Source organism: Plectropomus leopardus, chromosome 21 (genome assembly GCF_026936395.1).
Source record: "Plectropomus leopardus strain MGB_pleo_1.0 chromosome 21, ASM2693639v1, whole genome shotgun sequence".
NCBI lineage: Eukaryota > Metazoa > Chordata > Actinopteri > Perciformes > Serranidae > Plectropomus > Plectropomus leopardus.
In genome coordinates this window covers 24,099,871-24,115,376 of record NC_142196.1, presented here as the reverse complement: position 1 = coordinate 24,115,376, position 15,506 = coordinate 24,099,871, and the positions used below count along the sequence as shown (strand labels likewise).

Here is a 15,506-nt window from a genome sequence, read left to right as displayed (position 1 = left end):
TGCTGATAGAATAGTTTGAGCTTGTACAATGTGTACTCCAAATGAGGCAGGCTGGATTTTTATATTTCATCAAGGCAGAGCTGCTCTGTTGGTGGAAATAATCTAATTAGCAATTTGTTATTCAACAAATTTGGAAGCAGGAACTCTTCGAATATATTAATTAGAAGATAAAGGGGTATGACTTCTTTCTTTAATTCATGACCCATCGCAGCCATGGGTCAAACTGTAATCTTAAGGCTACAGTTTGTAACTATTATTAAAATAACTTCTTGTCACATTTGCTCAAAATCGTACATGAGACACAGTCTGTGAAGTAAAATCATGTTCCTCCCTCCCCTCATAGTACTTCTAATTTTCTACACTCCAATCTAGTAAACTGTTTTGCTGTAAAATGGGAAAGTTTGCTCCAAACCCCGCTAAGAGTTGTGATTGGGCTAAAAAAAATCAGGCCCAATTCTCAGTTTCTGTCCAAGTCTGACCCACTGCAGCAATTTTGGGCCGGAGCCTAATTAAAAACCAGAATATTTACTTAATTATTTTCGGATTTTGTGGGTATTTTATTCTTGTTATGAACTGTGAAAATCTGATAATAAAAATATGATTTGCAGAAACACAACCCCATCATCATTTGTGGTTTTATTAATCACCTTTCTAATGAGTCTCAGCTAACAAGCAAGTAATTTACATTTTCAATTTTGTCTTTGCTGTCTGTTAGCAAAAGCATTTTTCAAAGCACAAGTGGAGTCCCATCACTGTGAACTTTGTTAAAAACTATTCTAACTTTCCATTTCAAGAAAACATATAATTGGTGACTATAGATTTTTTTTTCTTTATTGTTAAGTCACGACTGTGGAAAAAAAAGGATGCTGTTCATGCTCCTTGTAGGGCTTCTATGGCATCACTTCTTCTTTTCTTCTACCTGTTTCAATAGTTTAATAATTTCTCTAGTCTGTCATCCTGCGCAAATCAGGTTAAGTGGTGCAGGCTGCGCACCTTAATCTGTATAGTGTGCATGGCAGTTCATTTCCATGTGGCGTGCAGATGATGATCACTGCTGTTCATTGCATGTTATACACATCTCTCCCAATGCTGCTCTTGATTATTGCACAAGAATCGCTAGTTTTATTAAAAAACACAGGTAAATTGTCAAAGAAATGACCCAATGCAAGCCCAGGGGGAAAAAAAGAGAGACATGACAGCCCAGCCAGAACCCGGAGGGTGATTTGTTTTGGACTGATTTTTTTCAACATGGTTGCTGGGTCACAGACTTCCTCATTTTACAGCTAAACAGTACACTAAAATATGTATGAAAACATTTAAGGTGAGAAACAAGCAATGCGGTATCAGAATTTGATTCACATTTGATCTGCTCTGCCTAGTTTAACCACGTCACAAGCAGTGAATGAGTGTTACCTCGGCTCTGATTGGTTGTTTTTGCTCATATTCAGTGGATTCTTGCATCTTATGTTTGACCCACAATGAGGACTCAGAGGAATATAATTTTTTATATTATTAATTTTACCCTTATCTGTCTGATGTATTACTGTGTGGATATAGTATATTGTGTATAGTACAGTATAGTTTTAGGAAAGTTGAGGCATTATGGCATATTATTCATGTTGTGACTGTTCTAGGTTGCAAAATATTAGGGGCCTTTTTTTATTACTGTTTTGTTTTTTTTCTTCTGACTTCAGTCTGACATTCTTTGGCAAGAAAATTATGTGTCTTCAAAATGTGACTTTTCCAACTGCTTGTACAGCGAAAACTCTTCCTGTCTGCTGAAAGGAATTCAACGTTTTTCTGTGAGATTCCGTACAATCGCTTTCCGTCACCACTTCCTGTCTGAGGCCCTCTAGTCCCGGAGTCTAAGACAATTTGAGTGACGCAGGTGTCTCTATATTGCCTCCTCTTTATGTGAATGACATCTGACAGTGTCGATTTCCACCGAACAGTGTGGCTCGGGCTTCAGGCACCTCTCAGCTCGTCTCGTCTGCAACAAATCCCTTTCAGACATTTAGGTGGTGTCGCTGTTGAAAACACGCTTGTCACTTCATGTTTTGTCAAATGCTCTTGACTCAGCATAATGAGGGGAAGCTCTCAGAGCCACAACCAAAATGTAGCTTGTACCCGTGCCAGTGATGCCTTTGAACTAACTGTGTTTAACCATCTGAGAGGGCTGTAAAAGATATCAGAAATGATCCTCAGGCCTATCGGCACTTGTATAGGTTTGTTGCGGTGTGTGGGACGTAAGCTTAGCAAACTGAGAGGCTGACTGGGACTTCAGCAGTAAAAGGACATTATTCTAATTGGTCCCTTGAATGTTACAATCCCCATGTAACCCTGCAATTCTAAGAAAATATTGCAATTCCAACTGTCGCTTAATATCACCTTCATTTTTTTAATGCTACACAACACCCACTGAAAGCTTCAGAGTGCTTATTTAGCAAGGGGATATCATTTTTAAAGTGCCCTATTTGGTATCAAATATGAGAAAATACTATTCTCTGCATGTCCTCCCACCTGACAAGTAGTAAATTATGTTTTATTGCTATTTAAGTCAACCCAGTTTAATAACATTTTGTTGAGTTAAATCATATTTCATGAACAGTAAAAAAAAAACCAAAAAAAATGTTCTTTAACATTGGCTGCAGTATAACTTCTAATTCACCAAGCTTATATATCTATCAAGAAAGGTTAAGGGTTAAAAAATAGTAAAGCCCAGTAAAGCTGAACTGCAGACAGAGCCTGTGGCGAACACTGTCTGCCAGAGAGTGAAACCTTTTGACCCATGACTTTCTGCCATCCATAAATCCATCCATAAATATTACTGGACCTTTTTCTCACATAGGTCCCCAAAGATCTTTCTTTCTCTCAACTGAAAGTCTGAAAGATGTAGGACGACCTTTTTAAACACTTATGGTCTGGCATAAAATCAGGGATATTGGATATGGTGTACTTTGATCTGACATGTACATTACGAAGGAGTCGAGAAGCAGATAGGAAATGAGATGAGTAACAAAGGAAGGGAGTTAAAATGGTCCCAAGCTGCGTTTGAAGCAGATTTTGTAGAAATGTGGGGTATTTCTTAGATCATCACGACACACTTCACATACAGTAGACTGATTCTCCAAAAAATGTGCTGCAGTTTCCATATAGGTCCATTAATAAGAATATTTCAATAGCTAAATATAACTGTCTACATTTGCAGAATTAGACATTTTAGCTGCAGCACTGTTTTTTGTGTCTTTAGTGTCTCAAAAAAAGAAGAAAATAATAGTAATAAATAGTAAATAATAATAAAATGTAAACGGGTGGTTATAAAAAAAAATATTCACGGCCTGTACAGTTGTTGTGAATGTTGAAATTAGCTCATGAGACCAAAGCTGTTTTTTTTGCCCAGCTGTAAGCATATTTATTCTTGCTGTAAAGTTTGGCATTTTAACATGGAAGTCAATAGGGACTGACTTCTGGACAGCTTCAAGTGTTCAAGCCATTTAAAGAAGAGCAGTTTTGGGCACTTATTTGGCTTCATTTTTCAACCTCAGAGGTTACAGCTCAGCCAAAACACCCATATGATCATGCATCCCTGCCATGCTTGGGACTGAGGACCCAAAAGCAGATGGACAAAAACTGAGTTTTCTTTTATTACAAAAGTAGAACATGCAGGAGAATGACGGATGGAAAACTGGCTATAGGTGAGGAGCAGTCCGAGCTCTTATGATGTTTTCGGCTGGAGGTGTGGACTGAGTAATATCTGAGCTGATATCTGTGCAGGGCAACATCCAGTGGGGAACGATTGTAGAGCAGACTCTTTTGTAGGAACAGGCTTGATTGCAGTCAGGTGTGATGATTGATGAGTGTGTATTAGGTTGAAAATGCTACATGTATATTTTTTTATTAAAACAGACACCCCCCTAATTTTTTTGTTGAATATGTGAATTAATCTAACTCGGTTTATACAGTTTTGACATCGCGTCAATACTGCAATATGTCAGTAGATGGCACTGTAACGCCACTGTGGCTCCATTAGGGAGACTCTAGAGATTTGCTCTGCGCATGCGCAGCTCAGTATTAAACGCGCACCGGCCGGAGCAAGACGCTAACTTTTGGTCCTCTCTGTCATTAATCCACAGGTATGTTCAAACGTGCTTTTCTATTATCAGCTTTGCTTAACATCTAATGGTAGTGCATTAAAACATGTTTGGTAGAGTTTTGATATGGTTTTGAGATGTATTTTGAGCACTGACAGGTTGTTTTTGTCAGTTTGTGTCCTGGCCGCGGCCGCCATCTTGTCTAATTACCTGCGTGAGTTTCTGTTTTCCACAGTATTTTCACAAGTGTAAGTTACAGACATTAGCTTGAGGTAACATAAGAAAACGTGTTGCAAACATTGTTTATGAGTTAAAGCCAGTTCGCGAGTAAATTCGGGAATCGCCATATGCAAATTAGTTTCACTTCCGGTCGCTCGTTAACGGTCATTGTCGCGCCAAATTGTCAGACAGTTAAGTGCAAGGCTAAGACAGTGTTATGGAAATGTTGCACAAAGGTTTTGTACCCATTATATCTGTGTTGTATGAGTGTTATTGTATTGTATGTGTTAAAGTATGAGTGAGTATGGGTATTTGAGTTAAGTAAATGTGTGTTTTTTTAGTAGTATTATTTTTGTACAGTTTCATGTTTTAGTTGGGCCAATTCTTATTTATGTGAAATATAATTTAAATTATTTTGAATTCATGTGTACATAATTTACTTTAGACCTTATGTTTTTCTTGTTTTATTGTCAATTGGATTTTTAAATTGATTTTCTTTGTGTAACTTATTTTAGTGTGAATGTGAAAAATGAACTTTAAAGCAACATATTTCAGACAGCTGACATGACTGCGATGTAACTGAGTTTTATGCAGTTTATTCAGTATTAAACGAGCACCGGCTGGAGCAAGACGCTAACTTTTGGTCCTCTCTCTTATTAATCCACAGTCCAGATTTTTGTTTTATGGGCTACACAGTGCACTCTTCCCTGTGTAACCTTTGCTGCCGGTCCAGATTTCCCCTAGGTCTGGCGCCGGTAACAAGTGCAGACAAAAGGTGGGGGAGAGCAAAGGAGAGACAAATCAAAACACAACAGGCATACACCAAACACACAAAAATTACTGGAATAAATAAACCAAAAAAAATCCCACTCATGCAAACACACAAGAGTCATCAAGGGCCGGTTGTGACAATCCCTAGTCATAAAGATGAAAAGGAAAATACAATTCCCAGTGTTGCATCTGTTATACTGTATTATATATATATATATATATATATATATATATATATATACTGTATTATATATACAAAAAAAAATCTGTCCTTTCTCTTCCTATGAAATGGTTTCAAATATTTGGTGACTCATCCTGCACTCAGAGGGCATTTATAAAAGTTCATCTAATCAAATGAGAATCTGGGTGCTATCCAGCCACATCAGTCATATAAAACGGCACTTTATTGTTTGTGGGTCTTAGTAGCTAACAGAGCAATATGGAGACAGAGAGTGTTGTGATATCTGTGGGCAAAACCTTTGTTTTCATTCCCAAAATTATGTGGCCAAGCTCTAAGTCATTTATCTCTCCCTCATCTTCCTCCTGATCTAAGTGAGAGAGGTGTGTGTGGAGCCAACAGTACGCAGCTGCTTCGTATGGCACCAAACTCTTAGCCTGCCCATTTCGTGGGAAGTATTTGATTAATATTCCTCTTGTAACCGTACACTGCTCAAATATTCTGTCTCACTGGGAAATACGTCACAGTGCAGTAGCTAAAGACGCTCTTACATCCATTTCACTGGGACTTTAAATAAGATGTATTACAAGTTGTACTATATGTCATACTCTAACCAAATCCCAATAACCCATTCTGGGAGAGAAAAAAAAAGAAATCTTAACTCTCAAAATCTTGAAATACCACTCATGGATCATAGTGCACTTTCTGCTATTTATCTACTGTATAATCTCAGTATGTTCCAGTCACATCTTTTTATGTGATTTTCTTGTTGGTGCCCATAAATAATAAATAAAAAATGAACCATGCGAGTTATGAAATGCATGTGGAATTTAAACATGAGTTTGAATTAGTTTAAGTACATGCTGTTCATGCTGAGTGCCAGAACCACACTGACACAGGCATAGTTCAGGTGATGTACAACTCCATCTTCCTTTGGCACAATGTGCAACCTTGGCAGAACTCTGTGCAACTAACTTTCATTCTGTAAATCTGTCACCTCCATCTCTTGGAGTTCATGATTGTGATGTTTGATTTTTATCCTCTTAAGCAAGCCTGTTTTTATGCTTGCTCTATCAGAAAACTCATTTTTACACCTTTGCTTTTTGGTTAACAGTAACCCAGTGCTCCAATTTGTTGTAGAAGGATTAGGGTTAGGGTAAGGCAAGCAATAAGTAAGCTATGGCAGTCACAGTTATGCACATGTGGAGTCACTTCTCATTCACGTGCATTTCAATAATGTGGAGTCACTTAGTCATAGATAGCCACTATTATTGGCTGCACCACAAGGTTGTCGACCCAAAAGATGAAATGAATCCATGTTTCCAGCCCCAACTTCTTGTGCAGCATCCTTCCTAATGCATCAGATGTTGACCATCATCCGCCATGCAGTCTCTCATCCAGCTATTATTATGGATGATTCAATGCCTTGTGGTCACTGTGCCTGCCCTGATATTAAAGTTCCGACTTGGATTTCATCCGCAGCTGCAGCACTCGGACCCAGTATTGATCACATCAATGATTCAAAGGGCAAAGTGAGTCACCAGTAGCCATGAAATGACAAAAACAAACAAGCATAGTATTATTAATAGTATTTAAATTTAGGAAGCCTTTTTTTATCTACTTGGAGCTGTCAACAATGACAAAATACCTTCACACATCTTACTTACTCCGCAAAAGGATTAATTAAGTGAACTGAAGTGGATCATTTCAAAGGCCAAACAGGGTTTTTTTTGTTGTTTGCTGGGGTTGTGACTTCTCAGGAAAGTGAGTCCTTGTACAAACAGAAACTTGCCCAATTCCATCATTCCTCAAATAACTACCACACCGTGTCAACAGTCCTCCAGTAGCACAAGTAAGTTTTGTGTTTTTTTGGAAGGCGAGCAACCTAAAAACCACTACCCACAGTATTTGAGATGATGGAAATGTAAGCTCTCTTTATCCTGCTAAATGTGCTCCATTTCCTTAAGCGACTGGTTATACTGCACTGCAATTTAATAAAACATGTTTATTTGAAGTTGTCCTTTATAATTCAATATGTTGAAAATATAGTTCCAAGATATACATGAAGCTGTATGTTTTCATAGGTTTTACTGGATTTAATGTATGCTAATCCCATACATTTGTTCATGAATGATTTATATCCTGAGATTTGTAAATACTTTAAAATATGTATGTTTTGAAGCTCACCACTGGGACCCTTTTGTAATGGTTAACTGAAACATTAACAGGCAGGTATTTACTGTAAGATGTCAGATTTCTAATATAGGAGAGCATCGTGAGGCAGTGCTGTTTGCACAATGGGGTGCTTACATTGTGTAAAATGGTCTCATAGTCTGTGGCTGTCACACTGTGTGCTGTTGGGTACATTACATGGCCATGCAGACTCATTACTTTCAATCTAACGAGGCCCATAAGAATACAGGCCATACCAATATGAATCTACATCCATGCTCATCAGAGAGTGTGTTGATTTTGGCCTTAGGCTATCATTTATAAAGATAATGTGAAAGGGAAAAATGCTTACTTATCAACCATTTTTATCTTTAATTTTTCAGCTGTCAAGTTTTACATACATAATATGAGGAGTCATCCATTAATAGCATATTTGTCTTGATGACAATTTGCTTAAAACAGCCCTACCATTAAGACAACTATATTGTACTTTATATGGTGTAGTTGACATTAGGTTTACTGTTAAAGCCGTGACACTGAGTGCACATTTAATTTTTTTTAGTTGTACTTTTCTGAAAACAAACATTTTAAGGAGGTTACTTCTTTGCCAGAGCATCTTTTTGCAAAGAAATAACAATATGTTGTCCGATTTCAGACAGAATTTTGACCTTGTTACACTCCACATCCATCTTTGGTCTGACATTGCCTTTCTGATCAGGCCTGATCAGATCAGATCAATGGATGATAAGAGCTGCTGCAGGGGTTAGGGGATACAAACTTTTACACTCAATAAAGCCAAAGGTTAATTTTCATTTTCATTGCATCTGGTGTCCTGCTGCTCCATCTGTGCCGAAAGTGCACCCTGCACTGGAAGGGCATGGTGCAGGGAATAACCAAGTAGCAGATATATACACTAAAAGTGCGCTTGATAACAATCCTGCTCCAAACATAGGAAATAAATATATGGTGGCAGATGACCCTGACTAGAGCCCAACGTATCTGTCTGAATCTAATCATTGAAAGTTCACATTGTTGTGTAGCCATGCCAACGTACTTGTTTTGGGGGGGTTTGAAGCATAGACCAGAGTCAAGGAAAATCAAATTATGGCATTAGTTGATTGAATAAATGCTCAAACTGCAGACAGACAGAGTCATTAATAAAACAGGAAACGGGCAATGAACGAGGTACAAGCTAGTGAAAGCATCACAGTTAGGTGGAGAACAATTATTGAGAATGAATTTGAAGTTATAGAGAGGCATAATTGTGTTTAATATCACAGGAATCTATTCATATTCAACTGAGAAACCATTTACAGTTGAAAAAAAAAAAGCTGCTCTTTTTATGCTAATCCACCTCATCACATAGACAGAAAAAATGTCATGCAATATAGTCATAAAGTATTTAAATGTATATATATATATATGTATGTGCGTGTGTGTGTGTACTAAAAGTATTTCTTATTTTATCAAATAAGCACAAAAATGCCAACTGCCTTCTTAAACTTTCCAGAATTTGATTTATTTAGTGTCACTTTTTCACATGGAAAGGGTCTCAGGGGGAAACAAAACTCTTTGAGTCAGTCCTGATTGGTTACTGTGGGTCTATAAATGAGATCTCTATGCATGGGAGGACAGAGCTCCTCGGGGCGCTGCCAGAGGCAGGAGCACACAGTGGTGGAGAGTTTCCAACATTAACCTGCAAAATATGTATGCTTTGTGGCATACTGTTATAATTGTATCATCTGGCAGCAAATGTACCCTGATTCACTCTCATGTAAGCACGACTCCAAGAAAGCAAGTCGTCTGCCTGCAATGTCACACAAACATGCTTCACACAACAGTGCATAGCTAATGGTGTATACCTCACCATGTGAAATGTTAAATTATTCATTCACAGCTACGTTTCAGGCTTGTCAGACAGAAACTATAACTGGAACGGGTGTGTTTTTCAACAAATCAATGGGCGAGGGTTTTGGGATGCCATGTTACAGAAATTACAATGTGACCTTTCAATTGGAGGAAGACACAGAAAAAATACCACTATTGCAAAAGCATAAAAATTAAACCAAAATCAGTTTTGCAGGTGGTAGTTGTAGCATATGTATATGCATTTGTATGTATGCAAAAATCTGACCCATTCAGAATGTTATTTTATGCTATACTGTATGTTATATTATTATATTACTATTATTTTGGCATTAGTGAGAATCATTTTAGTGTTGCAAGGTTGAGGTGGAGCTTACACTGTTTCTATGTAATTAAACAAAAAAAATTACAGTATTGTATTGCTGATGATGTCTTTGCCAAAAAGGTTGAACTAGTAACCACACACTTTCTGACCAAAAATATATAGGACAATTCAACATTACACCCATATGCGATTTCTGGATGTGTCATTCCAAAATGATGCATTCAAATTCTACGAGAGCAGACTCCACTTTTCTGGGAAGTCTTTCCATAAGATTTTGGAAACTGGCTGGAGGGATTTGCTCCCATCCAGCCACAAGAGCATTAGTGAGGTTTGGCCACTGCTGCTGGGCGATAAGGTCTGGCTCGCAGTCGGTGTTCCAGTTCATCCCAAATGTGTGTGATGGAACTGGGGTTGGAGTTCTGCGTAAGCCAGTAAAGTTGTTCCACAATGAAGGAAAACCATGTCATCGGTTTGGGGAAGGCGCATCCATGCACGGAGCGAGGTCCATTAACTTGGAAGCACACTGTTGTCTAAAAAAGTCTTATATGCTGTACCATTAAGATTTTTCTTTGTTTAAATTGAGGGGCCAAGCCCAAATGATGAAAATCGCCTAAAGACCAAAAGCACACGTAACCATGTGTCAACATACATTTGGCAATATCTGTCCAATAAATGTATTTCAGAAAAAGTACATAATTTCAATTTAAAATAAAAGGATGTTGAGTAGAAGCATTGAGTAGCACAAAGTAGCTCAAAATTGTAGTTACAGTACTTGTGAATACAAATGTAGTTCTTATGTAAACATGAACATAGTCTCCTTTCCAAATTATATTCCTGCAATCTGGGGATGATTTCCACCTAGTTCAGGGTGCAGACATTTAGCAGAAACAGCCCCTAATTGTAAATGTCTTCACGTGTTGATTTCCTCTTCTTTCCAACTGATTGAAGCTTCATAAGATGTGAAAAAGCTCCCGCTGGAATAGGTGAACATAGGAAAGGGGGCAGAAGCAGTATTCCAGGAGTTTATGTTGCTCTTTCACAGCTCAAAGACGCTCATCAAGGTTGTCATCGTATTTCATCCTACAGAGAGACCTATGACCACTCGGTTAAGCCTTTAGGTAGGATGAGAATGACTGTGCTGAGGCTGAACTCATCACAGTGTATTATTGCCCAGGGGTTTTCAAGGTCATTGTAAACCATAAATAGTCTCTCTGCATTGTCTGTATTTCATCATTTAATTTCGACTGTGAAGAATCAAGACTTCAGTAAATGCAAAATGTCTCTTTGACATACACAAATATCTCATATGGATAACCTGAATAACCTTTTAATGAAATATCTATGGGCATAGTGTTCTTGGACTGCAGATCATCCACTGTTTATTTGATTTTTTTTTAAATTATCAATTATTTATTCAAGTCATTTTTAGCCTGTTTAGCCTGATGTGGGGATTTGCTAAATTGTGCAGTTTTATACTGTTGAAATTTAATATCTCTGAGTACTGGACTTTGTAGTTATACAAGCCATCTGAGGGTATCACTTTTGACAATGGGAAGGTTTCTGGGCCATTTTTAGCATTGTGTCCTAAAGACAATGTTTATTTAGTGCTAAGTGTTTTGGGTTGTTACCTTTTGAGGGATACATAATTGTTGTATGGATTGTGCTCACTGACAATATTTCTTTTTCATCTACAAAGCACTCAACCTAGACCTCTCCGTTCATTTCTGATACCAAGCGCTGTTATCAATTGCAAAAGATCCAAATGATTCTTGACTTGATTGGAACCATATGTGAACCTCACACATGTTAACAGACTACAACTGCAGTGACATTTCTGTGATTTCACAGAAATTCGTGAAATGTCCACAACCTCTTTAGACAGCATTGGTGGCATGTAATGGGTTAAATCAGGTGGTGGCATAGATGAGTTTAAGCACCAAACTACCCAGTCGATTTCAGAAAAAACATTACGTTCTAACGTGACATAACTATATACAAGACATAAGTTTGCAAAGTTGAAAGAAGTCAACGCTGACTTTAGTTTCACATGGACACAAACAGTAATCTCCTGAGTGAAAGTCCTGTGTGTTTGACCCATTCACCACCCCTAGCTCTCATCCAATCCCTCGTAATATCTTTGTTTTGTTTTTTTATTAAAAACCTGTCCTGTCTTGTGGCATATTCAACCAAAATCCCCATCTTCCCCAAAGCTTATCCAAGAGATTTGAGTTGCCATATTGCTGATAACACGTCAGCTGCAGGGATCAGGTACTGTAGCATAAACAAATGAAATATGTTGTCCAAGAATGTTTTGCAGATAAGTTTAGTTAAGGGCTTCTAGACAGATATTTCATGAATTAAAAATATTTCCTCATTATGTTGATTGGAAATTAAATCCAGATGGCATTAAATATATTTCAAAATAATTTGTTAGTCAGTGTAGTTATTTTATAAGCATATTTTTAGAAAAAAAGTTACATTTTCACACTTTTGGTTTCTCCAATTTATTCTAAATTCCAAAGGATTAAAAAAAGCAAAAAAGCAACAGCTTCATCAATAATGAAAAGGCATCATTAGTCGCAGCCTGACTTAAAACCAATCAGCAGTTTATTTGAAAGACTTTGCCGAACTCTGATAAGGAATTAAATGCCTTGACCCACTTCTATAATGGTACCTCTTGTTTTCATTAGCCGCAACTCTATCATTCAGTCAGAGTGCACTCGGCCCATTAGGAGTTAGAACTCTTGGCAGTGTCTCCCCTACTCACACCATTTCCTGTGTTTAGTCATCAATCACAACAACAGAGCTGAGCTGCATGATGCCTCTCGATACATGAGTGCAGAAAAATGCGGATTTGAAAGTCAATGACTCTGGTCTGACGTGGATTGATTTTTCGGTCAGTTGTTCCAGTTGTTATATTTCCAATTATACAGCTATTATTTCGTGTCAGATATGATTTCCAGTTACTCTCATTTAACCGAACAGTTTCATCCGCGTGTCTGAGCTGGATGTAAATAAGCTGCATGTAAAGTTCCCCCTGTGTAAAACAGATTGACTCTTGACATTCTCCCCTCCTTCTCACCAGGCTTTGCATGTGTTTGTATTGTAAATCAGATCATAAGAATTTATTATTAATGAGGGTATAAAGTGTGAGCCGGGAATGTTGAAACCCTAGTGTGCAGACAAAAACACATTTATCTCATTTTTTCATTCATTAGATGAGTTAGAAATATGAAGTTTACCTTATAAGGTATCTTCACTAGCATCTGTATGTGCTTTTAAAAATTCGAAGTCCTTCGGCTACTTGCAACAAATTTCCTGAAATATTAATAATTAATAGTAGAAGTGGTGTTCATGTCTAACTGTAACTGCTGCATAAATCATTCTGCATGACTATCTACCTTTGAGAAGCTGCATCTTCCTCAGCAGGAAGTTTGATGCGTTCTAACGAGAAAACAATATGTTTTCAGAGTCGGCAGCAAAAACAACTATTTGTTTGATTCATGAGCGGCAATTTGTTTTTGGCTGGGTAAAATGCTCAGGGGTAACAGTACTCACAGTATCCTCCACTGAGGGAAGACTAGTATATGGATTTTTAATGACGGGGCGCGGTGTAACCTTGATGCTCGTCAACCACATATAAATTAGATGTGTTGCGGGAGGCAAACAAATTCCCAGTCCTACCCTGCTGATATGTGTCTCCCAGCTCCAGCAGAGCCCACTGCCTCCACCATTTGTCTGTGTCCACGCCGTGCACACACCCACCCGAACCAGCAGCTTGAAATGAGATTCACTCAAGTGCGTAATCCCTCAGTTCTGCTTAGCTGTGATTAATTGACCAAATATCTCTTATATATGGAGGGTCCACAGAACCAGCTTGCACCATTAAAAAAAAAACAAAAAAAAAAAACACTGGCTATTTGGTACACTGCAAAAACATCCTCTCAAGTTAAATCGCTTGCAAACATGTCCCCAGAACACACTGTAATCTCAGTGTATCGTTAAAGACTCTTCTGCATTTAGCCCCCTGGCAAAATGATTCATTGACCTGTCATTAAAAAAACGTCAAGGAAATAGACATCATGCAGAGAAATGGCCCTTTGGATCGATACCGGAGTAACCCTTCAAGCACTGTGCAGCTTGTTGTTAGGGAGAGGCATTTGTGTTTCACACTCGTATACTGTATGTGCAAGGAAGCCCTTCCAGCTGTCATTAATAAACCATCAGTGAAATGCATGCACTTTGCAACAGTGTCATACAGGTTTTAAGCCTGTTTACCACTGTTCACACCTCTTTTTCAAACTCCACGGTGTCTTTTATCCTAACAGCATCAAGGTGTAAAAGAACGTGGAGGTTTGTAAGTTGATAGTGTCAGGTAATTGACAAGAAGTTGAGTGTGACACACAAAGGATGTCAGCTATTAGGACAAGGTTTTGTCTCCTACCTACATGGGATGTTTCTGCTGTGACACATACATATGCATCGTCTGACAAATGCAATGTTTCTGTCCTGAGTCTTTTAAGCCTTCTTTGATCGACAGGCAGTATTAAAAGGAACCACGAAAGAGTGTGGCATTACACCCTGATGTGTGATTCTAGGCACTTGGATATCTCTCTTTTGAATCTAAATAAACAGTCCATGCTTCACTTATGTGCTTGGAACCACAGGCAAGAAATGTTCGAGTACAAGAGCCAATCAAAACTCCAGCACAGTGGCTGCTGGAATACTGATCGGGATTTCCCAGACAGAGAGGTTACAGCTCGCTTTATCAGAGTTCTAACACACCCCAACCTTGCTCATCCAATCAATGATTTTACTATATTCTATGTATCTCAAAGCAGGCACTGCTAAGAAAACTCATCTTGGAAAGAATGATCAGACAATGATATCCCTGATAAAAATCAAGTGAAAGCAAGATTATCTAGATCATGCAATGTCAAGCTAGCAGCATTTTTTTCAAAACATTTGCTAGAAAGAATATTAATAATGGACAATTATGTCACCTTGTATTACAATAAAGGCATACTACGCAGGAATTGTTCATTACTGTTTGTAAACAGTATGACAGCGAAAGTGAAAGAAAACCCCAGATTCACTCTACTTGTCTTGCTTCATGTGTTTTTTTCTTTACCAAAAAATGACAATTTTCATAGCATCTTCTTGGATGCATTCAGTGGTGTGCTCAGGGACATCCCCAACATAATATAATAAGTAGAAAATAAGAAAATATAGACAAAAGGCAGGGTCTCTAGATAAATCCGTTGCCACACATCTCTAGTGGGTCATAAGTGATGATAAGGGGTTACTTTTGAACTGGTAATCTTGGGTGTGCATTGTTTTGGGGGGAGAATCATGCAAAGTATACCTTAAAATCATTGGTTCTCAACCGGAGCTCCTATAGGAGCTCCTGTAGTCCCCAGAAAAATGGAAACTAGTTCATTTTGACTGTTTATTCACTATAGACGTGAGTAAGATTCATCAAGGCTAGTTTATGCTCAACATTAGATTTGTATACGGACTCGGACTGAGCCTTCTGCCTGTACTCTGCACTAATTTCATCCATGTTTTTGCATGTTTTCTGAAAGCCTTTGGACACTGACAAAATGGTGCAGTACCACCTTAAATCATGAGGGCAAGTGAGACATGACTGTAAGTCATGAGAAAGACATTTAAATATGGCGGAACAGAAAAAAAATGGCAATATAGTGAAAAAAAAACCCAAAATCTCTTTAGATGGAGGTCAATGATGCAAACCTTATCAAATCAAGGTTTGTGTCACATGACCGTTGTTCTTGACACAAAAAAGGTTGAAACCATTATTTTATATTGCTATATTTTTGGTAAATCCGCTTTTGACACAATACCTATAGTTTGACTAACATAG

At 38.0% G+C, this 15,506-nt stretch overlaps 1 protein-coding gene across 3 annotated transcripts in view; it reads left to right on the top strand.

Moving 5' to 3' along the window:
- Nucleotides 1-15,506, top strand: part of LOC121960541 (cadherin-18) — a 194,066-nt gene that overhangs the window by 74,812 nt on the left and 103,748 nt on the right. The window contains exon 1 of one of the 3 annotated variants that reach the window (XM_088071974.1): nucleotides 4,079-4,133. The exons of the other annotated variants lie outside the window; for them this stretch is intronic. The gene's annotated coding sequence lies outside the window, so the exon portion shown is untranslated. Of the gene's footprint in view, nucleotides 1-4,078; nucleotides 4,134-15,506 lie in introns of those variants that run through there. 3 annotated transcript variants of the gene reach the window in all.